The sequence below is a fragment of the Passer montanus genome, unplaced genomic scaffold (assembly GCF_014805655.1).
Source record: "Passer montanus isolate IOZ18808 unplaced genomic scaffold, ASM1480565v1 scaffold202, whole genome shotgun sequence".
Taxonomy (NCBI): domain Eukaryota; kingdom Metazoa; phylum Chordata; class Aves; order Passeriformes; family Passeridae; genus Passer; species Passer montanus.
The window spans coordinates 119,315-130,997 of record NW_024366615.1 but is presented as its reverse complement, the minus strand read 5'-3'; the positions used below and the strand labels follow the sequence as shown (position 1 = coordinate 130,997).

At 42.0% G+C, this 11,683-nt stretch overlaps 1 long non-coding RNA gene across 1 annotated transcript in view; it reads right to left on the bottom strand.

The window, feature by feature from the left end:
* Positions 1–212: 212 nt before the first annotated feature.
* The window catches only part of LOC120501782, a 50,541-nt gene continuing 39,070 nt past the window's right edge, over positions 213–11,683 (bottom strand). Inside the window, exons 2-3 of the long non-coding RNA XR_005627399.1 lie at positions 1,180–2,672; positions 213–973 (exon numbers count right to left, since the gene is read on the bottom strand). This is a non-coding gene — a long non-coding RNA (uncharacterized LOC120501782). The remainder of the gene's footprint in view (positions 974–1,179; positions 2,673–11,683) is intronic.

Genomic DNA, 11,683 nt, shown 5'->3' with positions numbered 1-11,683 from the left:
CCCTGCTACTGTGGGGGAAGTCTGCCCCTGGGAGTGGAGGTGAACTGGGAATGGAGATGGACTGGGAATGGAGGTGAACTGGGAATGGAGGTGAACTGGGAATGGAGATGGACTGGGAATGGGAATGAATGTGGGAGTCACTGAGAGCCCTGCTGCAGGGAGCCTGCAGCAATGGGGATGTGGGGAGAGAAGGAAAAGAAAAGAAAAGAAAAGAAAAGAAAAGAAAAGAAAAGAAAAGAAAAGAAAAGAAGAAAAGAAGGAAGACAGGACACCAAAACCCAGAGCTCAAATGCTTCCAGAGCACAGACATGGAAGCTTCTCTCCTTCCTTCCCTCCCAAGGAGGAAACAATTCCAGCAGCTCTGCTGGAACAAGAACAATTCTGGGCCACAAGGAGAACAAAACCAACATTTCAGTCAGACAAGGGAAGACATTCCAAGCCAGACTTAAGAGTTTCTGCACATCAGGGACATGAGGGGAGCAGCTGGCCAGGAAAGAGCCCAGCCTGGCCGAGCTGGTGGCCCTGCAGTGACAGAGGGAAGGACACATGGCACTAACCCTGAGCCTGAACCCTCCCTGCCCTGCACAGACACCTCCCAGGCAGAGTTTCAGGCACTCAAAACAATTATTAATGTTTACCAGGCTCAGAAAGATGTGCAGCTTTCAAGTCTTAGATAACCCCAAACTGCAGAGCCATTTACACTCCACGGTCAGCAGCTCCCAAAGATAAAAAAAGCAGATTATTCCCTTTAAACTGTCTTGGCACCAACTTGTGGCTCCAGCTGGACTATGGCATGGTTAAAAACATGCCAGCAAAGCCATGATGTATTTAAACTGCTTTAAAAATGCAGATTTCAGGGTTTCAGTCTCAGTCTTCAGTGCCTGACCACCAAGAGATGACTTGCTCATTTACCAGGCTCTGATTTTCAAAATATATTGCATTCATATATATTTTTATATTACACTTCAGTTACCTAAGTGGCTCCAGCTGGACTATGGCATGGTTAAAAACATGCCAGCAAAGCCATGATGTATTTAAACTGCTTTAAAAATGCAGATTTCAGGGTTTCAGTCTCAGTCTTCAGTGCCTGACCACCAAGAGATGACTTGCTCTGATATCCAGCTCTGATTTTCAAAATATATTGCATTCATATATATTTTTATATTACACTTCAGTTACCTAAGCTAGACATTTCCCTAGGTAATAAATGATGTAAATACAATGACTATGATAATAAATAAATAGAAATAATGGCTATTTTAGACAATAATGGCTATTTTAGACAATAATGGTTATTTTAGACACTTGGTGCAAACCTCAGCAGGTTTCAATAAATCATTTCTGATCAGAAGATGGGAGTTGCATATTTTGACCTGACTGAACTTGTTCTGATGAGAGAGAAACTGGGAAATTTTCTACAAAAAAAAAAGTCTTCAGAGCTTATGTTAAGGAAGGAGCTAAAATAATTGGATTGACCAACTAATTTTCATAATATACCTGGGAAATAGAGGCTGCTTGGCAGATAAAGTGATTTGCATTTTTTCTAAGTGAGTTAACTCATAAACCCCACGATATAAAGCTATGAAAGGGATTTCAAATTTCCTTCTAAAACCTGTTCCAAGTTAAGACAAATAGATTCAATTTTGCAGTAAAATGTACTCTGAGATTTTAAAACTCCATTTTCTCAAGCTATTTTTTTAAACTCAAGGATTTTCAAACTTCTGGTTTTGCTTATTAAGCCACTTGAAAAAATTCAATGAACCAAAAAGGAAAAGAGAATTCCTCTTTTTGAACACCTGCAAGGTTCTGCATGACCACACCCAAGAACAGCAAAGTCAGGGAACAAATTTCTCATTTCACTGAAGCATTTCCCTGCAGGTTTTGACTGAATCAATGACCCACCACCTCCTAAAGTGATTTTTTACCACAGAACAGAACCTTCTCTGAGCTTCAGGGGAGCCTAATCAGGATATAAATGCATTTTGGTCTTTCCTGGGCAAAAATCAGTCAAAGCACTTTGTTTGCATAGCATGAAAAGATGGGATCTTCACAGGGAATAACAACTCCATGGACACATCAAGAACATCTGCACCTGAAATTTGTGTTTGCAAATAATTCCTGTGGTAGAAGGTTCAGCTCCTTCCCCACTCCTCCCCACCTTTAAACATTAAATTTAACTCCCAAGAGCAGAAAGTGCTCAACCTTCACAAATTCCACCTGAAGTGCCCCAAATCTGAGAGAGATGAAAAAAGCCATTCAGAAATGCTGCTTGGACATGGCCACTGAGAAGCAAAATAAAACCTGGCCCAAACAAACCACCCAGAGTTACTTAAGCAGCATTTTTTATATGTAAGCCATATTTAGAAGCTTAAAAAAAAGAAAAAAACCCACAAAAAAAAAGACAGACCAGGTTTAAAGACAAACACATTGCTGCAGTTATTTACACAATAAAATGAAAACATGGTGAGTTCTGTCCATGAGAGACTGCTTTTCCAGAGAAGTTATTCATGGCAAAACGTGGGTTCTGTTTGTTTGTCTTTCCAGCAGCCAGGAGGGGTAAGCAATCATTAACTCCTCAAAGCAGAGATAAAAGGCAGGGCTGCACTCCAGAGCATCCTCCTCCTCCTCAGCACCTGATTTCAAACTGTTTCATCATCACTCATGTCCCAGATCTGCAACAAAAAAAGGAATTTTAGCTTGTGCAGTTGAAATATGCTCTTAAAACACTCTGAAAAATTCACATTGCTGTTTAAAAGCAATAATAAATAGCATTTTATGAACTGCTGACTAGCACCAATGGAACATTACAGAAAAGTCAGTATTTTTCACTTCTGTTAACAACCACACACCAATAATTATTTGTCATCTTGGGGGTATTTTTAACATCTACTTTTTGGGGTTTGTCACTTTGGCTAATCGGTATTTATTATCATTTACAGAAAAGAAATCAATTTGGTTATTTGCTATTTATTATCATTTATAGATAATAGATAAATGTGGCTATTTGATTTTTATTATCATTTACAGTGAGGCTCAGATCAAGCCCCAGCCATTTTGGGTTGGTTTGCTGATTCACTGGCACACACTTCACGTGAGTAATCACTGCTAATAAACAGCTTATTTTACTAAACACTGCAGAGAAATTCTAGACATTGATGAAGCATTAATTGGTCATTTGACACCTAGCTATTAGATCTCATAAACAGCACCTTAAGGACAAGAAGTTATGTGGGAATTTGTACCTTTCTACTGCTTAAGAAAGAATTAAACTACAGCATTTTTTCCTGCTGTGTAACATCATTGTACTTTTACTTTCTGACTTGCCCTTGGCCAGTAAATGGTTCTGGAGTGGGGGAAAAATGAGTATTTCCCCAGAATATCCAGGTGTCCTTGTGAGCACACTGAGGTGCAGAGGTGGAAATTCACACCAGGGATTGCAGAGCTATCTGGGGGGAGAAAATATTCTCATTACATCCTCCAAGCTTTTCCTTCCTGAGAAACAGGGATGCTCCTAAACCACTTTTTTTCCCTGATATTTCAGAAGTTTAGCTCATGGCAAAGCCCCTCTTTGTACCTGGCAGGGTTTAAGCTCAGGACTAACACGGGCACTGAGCCTCCAGCTGGATTTAATACCAGCAACACCAGGTTTATGATACATGAAACTGCATCTGTGACTGGAGCATTTCAAACCTGCCAAACTATCTGCAACACTTGTGGAGTGCTGCAGATGACACATGACAAGTGGTCTGGAGGAGAAGCACAAAAATGCCATTTTTCCAGAGCACACGCCCCAGAAATCCCTGGCCAAAGGAGCAGCAGCATTTCTGTGTCCCAGGGGAAATAAAACTCAGTTCCTCTGTTCCAAAACACAACTTGTGTGCTGGCATCAAGTGGCCAGCTGAGTTATTCTCTCATTTTACATCCTGGCCACTAAAATATATCCAACCCCCCTGGCAGCAGAGCATGAGCAGCTCTTTAGGCTGTAAATTCTTCAGGGCACAAAGCAGTATTTTACATGCACCCAGTGCCTGGGACAATGGGGCACTGTTCTCACTGCAGTGGGTAGACAAATAAAAAATACAAATAACCCCTTTTCTAGACAGGCAACAATGCCTATTGACCTATAGCTTTAATAAACCCTCAGAGGGGAAAAAATGGACTGCTTCTGGAATTTAAAAACGTTCTGAAAAAAGCTCTTCCAATCCAACCTGGGGAAAGACATAAAATCAAACATTTCTCTGCTGTGTAAAAGGAAAACTCTGAATGGCAAGGTTTTCTCTGTTCCTAGAAGAGGCACAAAATGGTGGTGTAAATCCTTATGGAAAATCCTGAGGAACAGTTTGTTTACAAAAGGAAAAAAAAAGAGTTTTCATCCTGCCCTAGATGAGCAGCTCAGAGCGTGCCAAGGCAAACACAAATGTCCAGCTCGCCAGTCAGGGTCAAGGATGTGGAAAATAAATACAAAACCCAAAATCTTTAAATAGAGTTTAGGGTATGATTCAAGGCAGAGAAAAGCAGAAATCCCAAGCTCAGACAGTCCCCCCAGTCTGAAAACAAAGCCCACAGACTGCAGCCCTGACAAGGAAAATCTCTCCTATCCAAAACTCAGCTCTTTTCTGGGGGACTCTGAACAAAAAGGAGGCTTTGAACAAAAAATATTCACAAAAACACTGAAAATGAGGTTCCCAGGTATTTAACCAACACTCAAACATCCTGGGTTGAGTGGGATGATTTTAAAATTATTTTAAAAGCATTTTCCCTCCAGGAGAACAGTTTTATAAGCCAGTTTACACTTCATGCAATCTCAGAACCATTAAACCATAGAATGGCTTGGGTTGAAAGGGACATAAAGCTGATTTTATTCCATGGGCAGGGACTCCTTCCACTACCCCAAATTGCTCCAAACCAAATCCAACTTGGCCTTGGACACTTCCAAAATCCCAGCACAGCATTTCGTGTCCCATTTACCAGGGTTTAGAAAGAACAAAGTAGAGGTATCTTAACAAAGTACACGCAGAGGGAGGAGGAAAACCCAAAACAAAAGAGAAAAATTCAATACAGAAGTTAACAATTGCAAATTGACTTCAAGAAAACAAGCTCCATGGGATTGTGCAAAGGAAGTTGTGTGAAACACTGACAGCTAAATTATCATAGGCTCCTGACTAAGAGCAATAGATGTTTTCAAAAATGATGTGTAAACTTTAATAGATGATGGCTGTGCAAACTCTGGGGATGACTTCAAAAGAGTGAACCTTTCAAGAGAGGAAATAAAACACAGAAAGCCAAGAAAGACAGTGTGTGAAATGACTGTCAAGAGAGTCTGGTTTCCAAACCAAGCAGTGAATTTGGATTTTTTCACATCTCCTCTGTCCCGCAGCACACCTGGCTGAGGCAAACCCAAACACAGCTCCAGGCAAAGAGAGGAGAAGTCAGAGAATGAGGAGAAAATGAAGCAGCTGCCAGCCCCACCCCAGCCTGCACAACCTGGGCAGATTATCTGAATGCACCTGCTCCTTCCAATACCTGCTCTCCCATTCAAGCTCCTTAAATTTCACATGCAAATGATGGCTATTCAGGAGAAAGGAAGGATTCCCACACTTGCAAGTCCCACTATTATTGTCAGCAATAATAGGAAGAATAAGGTGGGGGGAAAGCCACAAATTCCCACAGATTGATTTCCCAGACTGCGCTTTCAGTAAATCCAATGGAATTGGGAGTTTTGCATCTCCTCCCTAGCACAGGAACACCTGCAAACTGAATTTCCACAACAACAGCTCCAAAACTGGTGCTCACCCAGCCAGGCTTTGCATCTTCCAATTAACATCTGTGATTCAACCAGATAATGATTGTTTATCTTCTAAATAAACTTGCAAGAATAGAAATGCACCTTGAGGGGATTCTGAGAAGTTTCTTGCCTCCAAACTGCCAACCAACCAAGGCAGCCCCACATGAGTTGTTTTCTACACACAACTGAGGTTAATTTACAGACACATGGACCAAAACACGCTGCTCAGGAGGACCTGGAGGAGATTTTTTATGCAAACCACAGGGTTTGCTGTGTTATGAATGCTTCACATATGCCAGGGAGTACAGAGTAAAATTCTAAAGGCTGAAAATGAAATGTGTCATCAGTGAAAGAGCACAGCTGAGGATCACATGAGAACAGGGCTTCGCTGAGTAGTCATCAAATCTCACTCTATGATTTAGAAACAATCAGGATTTTTAATGAAGAGAAAACACATTCAAGCAACTTTTTGCTATTTTCCAGCAATAAAATGTGAGTTTTTGATAGAGATGAGGTAAAGCATGTTCCAGCTCCGTGTTTACCCCAGAGAGGAACATCAGGATTCCGGGCAGCCCGAATCACTTTGCAGTGTGGATATCTGGCTCAAGACCCCTGAGTGGGGTGTGCTGAATGTGCTGAGCTGACCTGGCCAGGCTGCAGCACCCCTGTGGGACCTGCTCCACCCCTTGGCATCAGCATTCCCTCCATTCCCTCCTTCAGGAACAGCCCCAAACTGCAGCCTGAAATTTATGGAACCCCTGCAAGCTCCAACCTGTGCAGACACACTGAGGGGGAATTACAAAGTTCAGCACCCTCCTTTCATCTCTCCCTCTGCACAGTGGGCCCTTCCCTCATCTCCCTCAAGCCCAGCACACTCTGAGTTTTCCACACTCAACAATTCCCTCCCCATCCCTGGAGGAAAGAAGCCCCAGGTGAACCCCCAAGAGGGAGCATTAAGGAGAGATTTTGCTTTGCTCAGCCTGCTCAGGGCACTCCTCGCTGTCCAAGACCAGAGAATACATATAAATAATAATAACTAATAGGAATAACCCAAAATCTTTAAATAGAGTTTAGGGTATGATTCAAGGCAGAGAAAAGCAGAAATCCCAAGCTCAGACAGTCCCCCCAGTCTGAAAACAAAGCCCACAGACTGCAGCCCTGACAAGGAAAATCTCTCCTATCCAAAACTCAGCTCTTTTCTGGGGGACTCTGAACAAAAAGGAGGCTTTGAACAAAAAATATTCACAAAAACACTGAAAATGAGGTTCCCAGGTATTTAACCAACACTCAAACATCCTGGGTTGAGTGGGATGATTTTAAAATTATTTTAAAAGCATTTTCCCTCCAGGAGAACAGTTTTATAAGCCAGTTTACACTTCATGCAATCTCAGAACCATTAAACCATAGAATGGCTTGGGTTGAAAGGGACATAAAGCTGATTTTATTCCATGGGCAGGGACTCCTTCCACTACCCCAAATTGCTCCAAACCAAATCCAACTTGGCCTTGGACACTTCCAAAATCCCAGCACAGCATTTCGTGTCCCATTTACCAGGGTTTAGAAAGAACAAAGTAGAGGTATCTTAACAAAGTACACGCAGAGGGAAGAGGAAAACCCAAAACAAAAGAGAAAAATTCAATACAGAAGTTAACAATTGCAAATTGACTTCAAGAAAACAAGCTCCATGGGATTGTGCAAAGGAAGTTGTGTGAAACACTGACAGCTAAATTATCACAGGCTCCTGACTAAGAGCAATAGATGTTTTCAAAAATGATGTGTAAACTTTAATAGATGATGGCTGTGCAAACTCTGGGGATGACTTCAAAAGAGTGAACCTTTCAAGAGAGGAAATAAAACACAGAAAGCCAAGAAAGACAGTGTGTGAAATGACTGTCAAGAGAGTCTGGTTTCCAAACCAAGCAGGGAATTTGGATTTTTTCACATCTCCTCTGTCCCGCAGCACACCTGGCTGAGGCAAACCCAAACACAGCTCCAGGCAAAGAGAGGAGAAGTCAGAGAATGAGGAGAAAATGAAGCAGCTGCCAGCCCCACCCCAGCCTGCACAACCTGGGCAGATTATCTGAATGCACCTGCTCCTTCCAATACCTGCTCTCCCATTCAAGCTCCTTAAATTTCACATGCAAATGATGGCTATTCAGCAGAAAGGAAGGATTCCCACACTTGCAAGTCCCACTATTATTGTCAGCAATAATAGGAAGAATAAGGTGGGGGGAAAGCCACAAATTCCCACAGATTGATTTCCCAGACTGCGCTTTCAGTAAATCCAATGGAATTGGGAGTTTTGCATCTCCTCCCTAGCACAGGAACACCTGCAAACTGAATTTCCACAACAACAGCTCCAAAACTGGTGCTCACCCAGCCAGGCTTTGCATCTTCCAATTAACATCTGTGATTCAACCAGATAATGATTGTTTATCTTCTAAATAAACTTGCAAGAATAGAAATGCACCTTGAGGGGATTCTAAGAAGTTTCTTGCCTCCAAACTGCCAACCAACCAAGGCAGCCCCACATGAGTTGTTCTCTACACACAACTGAGGTTAATTTACAGACACATGGACCAAAACACGCTGCTCAGGAGGACCTGGAGGAGATTTTTTATGCAAACCACAGGGTTTGCTGTGTTATGAATGCTTCACATATGCCAGGGAGTACAGAGTAAAATTCTAAAGGCTGAAAATGAAATGTGTCATCAGTGAAAGAGCACAGCTGAGGATCACATGAGAACAGGGCTTCACTGAGTAGTCATCAAATCTCACTCTATGATTTAGAAATAATCAGGATTTTTAATGAAGAGAAAACACATTCAAGCAACTTTTTGCTATTTTCCAGCAATAAAATGTGAGTTTTTGATAGAGATGAGGTAAAGCATGTTCCAGCTCCGTGTTTATCCCAGAGAGGAACATCAGGATTCTGGGCAGCCCAAATCACATTGCAGTGTGGATATCTGGCTCAACACCCCTGTGAGTGTGGCTGTGTGGCTGAATGTGCTGAGCTGACCTGGCCAGGCTGCAGCACCCCTGTGGGACCTGCTCCACCCCTTGGCATCAGCATTCCCTCCATTCCCTCCTTCAGGAACAGCCCCAAACTGCAGCCTGAAATTTATGGAACCCCTGCAAGCTCCAACCTGTGCAGACACACTGAGGGGGAATTACAAAGTTCAGCACCCTCCTTTCATCTCTCCCTCTGCACAGTGGGCCCTTCCCTCATCTCCCTCAAGCCCAGCACACTCTGAGTTTTCCACACTCAACAATTCCCTCCCCATCCCTGGAGGAAAGAAGCCCCAGGTGAACCCCCAAGAGGGAGCATTAAGGAGAGATTTTGCTTTGCTCAGCCTGCTCAGGGCACTCCTCGCTGTCCAAGACCAGAGAATATATATAAATAATAATAACTAATAGGAATATATATAATAATAAATAATAGGAAGGCTGTGGTGGGTGGGAACACACAAATTCCCACTGACTGATTTTCCACAGACTGATTTTCCAGATTGCACTTTCAATAAATCCAGTGGAACTGAGTCTTGCATTTCCTCCCTAGCACAGGAACACCTGGTACCTGCAAACTGAGCTTCCACAACCACAGCTCCAGAACTGCTGCTCACCCAGCCACTCTTTATTATTTCCCCACTTTATGACTTCTCTGGTTGCCTGCAGCTGCAGAATCCAGCAAGCATCCACTTCTCCCAGTACAAGACCTCATCCCACAGTCATTCCCCCAAATATTTTGTCAAAATTACCTTCTCACTTCCTCTAATTCAGCTACATCCAGAATCAGACCAAAATCTGAATATTTACCTATCAGATGTGTCATCCTTCTGCTGACACATCAATTCCATACTTAAACACACAGAAATTCACCTAAAAAAATTCAAATCCAAGGCTTATAAAAACTGCATTTCTTCTTCAAGCTGCTTTATTTAAGCAGCAGGTGCAGAAAAGGGTGGATAATTTCTCCAAATCCCTGCACACAGTGGCCCTATCCCAGCTGGCTGACAAATCCCTGGCATCTCTTGTACCCCCACAAATTCTCTCTTTCTGTCTCTGCCCCCCAGACTTCCCTTCACTACCTTGCAATAAAATCAAGTCCATCAAATTGTACCTTTTTTTTTTTTTTTTTTTCCCAGTGCTGGTGGCCCTGACTTCTGCTTGTTTTGCCCTTCCAGCATTTCCAAAATTCTGTATTTTCAGCCCACAGCCACAGCTTGCAAAGTCAGGGTGATGGAGATTCTCATTTTAATCTCAGCAAACAGCAGCTCTTCTACAAGTTCCTCTTGTATAAATTTTTTAAAATACATGTACAACACTTAAAAGCACAGAATGGTTTGGGTTGGAAGGGACATTAAACCCTAAATATCTTGTAGAATTGGTACCTGAAGGGCTTTAAAAGCTGTTTTTATGAACAAAACAGAAAAAGGCAAGTAAACAGCACAGAAAATATTTATTAACAAATAAACCTTTAGCTTGAAAGTCTTTTTAATATCTCCAGTCCCAAGCAGACATACAAGCAGTAGCACCAAGCACCAATCAGTCCCTCCTGGGTTTAGAGCAGTTTTCCCAGGTATTCATAGAAAAGGACATGAAAACTTCACAAAAAGGATTTTTTTTGGTCATGACTAACAATCAACGAAACAATACAAAAAAAAGAGAAACAAACAAAAATGCACACGGGGGTTTTTCTGGTATAAAAATGCCCCAGACAGATTTCCTCCCATTGTTCCTTGTTTTATGAGGGAAGAAAAGTCCCAAAGCACAACAGCAGCAAACACCAACCCCCTTTCTCTCCTCTCTGAGCTGAAAAGGGCATTTTGCAGGGCACAGCCCTGGAGCTGCTGCAAAGCCTCTAAGAGGAGATTTTCTACTACCCAGCCTTTTCTTCAGGCTCTTAAAAACTGCAAACAAGTGGGAAAATAAATAAAATAAATATAAAATAAATAAACACCCCCCCAAGCACGTTTGATGATGCCATTATTCCGTTTTGGGTGGGATTTCCAGCTTCATTTTACTACCACCAAGAGGCAGCTGTCCAAGGAGAATGTGTGCTTGAAGGAAGCCACAATTAATGGAAATTCTGTCATAGGAGTGATTAAATCTGATAGAAAGTCTTTGACTGAAATGAAAATAGAACATTGTAGTATTTAATAGTGTATGTTTGAATTCTTCCATCACCTTCCCCCTTTGATGTGCCCAGGTTTGACATTAAAAATAAAACTGTATGCTTATATTCATCATAATTATAAGTCCTTCAAAAATTGATAATACAGATATAAAGGCAAATTTCCTTTCAAGGCTTATACAGGAAATGTGGATTGGATACAGAAATGGATCTCAGAATAATGAAACCATTTCTACACCTACATTTGAATTTGCTGTAAATCCAGAATTTGCCATGTCCCACTGCATCTTTTTAACTCCCAGGTGACGCAGAACTGCTGTCAGAGGCCTCTAAATGAGATTCCAGGTCATAAAAATCAAACATTTGGTAGTTATTGATTAAAAATGAGCAGCAGATTAACTCCACCACTGAACTGGAGGAATGAACAATCCAGAAATAATGAAGAGATTGTACAAGATGGACTTAGGGGACACTCAGTGCTCCAAGGGGCACAGAATCCCTGAGCTCCAGGACACCTCTGGAAATCCTTTTGTCCACCCATCACCCAAAGCAGGGCCCACAGCCTCAGGGTGCTCAGCTCCTGTCACAGAACCACCCCAAATTTCAGAATGGTCTGTCCAGTTTTGAGTTTTAAACATTTCTGAGATTTCCCAGCCTCTCCAAGAACCCTGCTCCAGTGTTTTTACATCACACGAGATTAAATCATCTCTTGAAGCAAGGATCATCTTGGTTAAATTAGCCCACAGCTAGCACAAATCCATAAA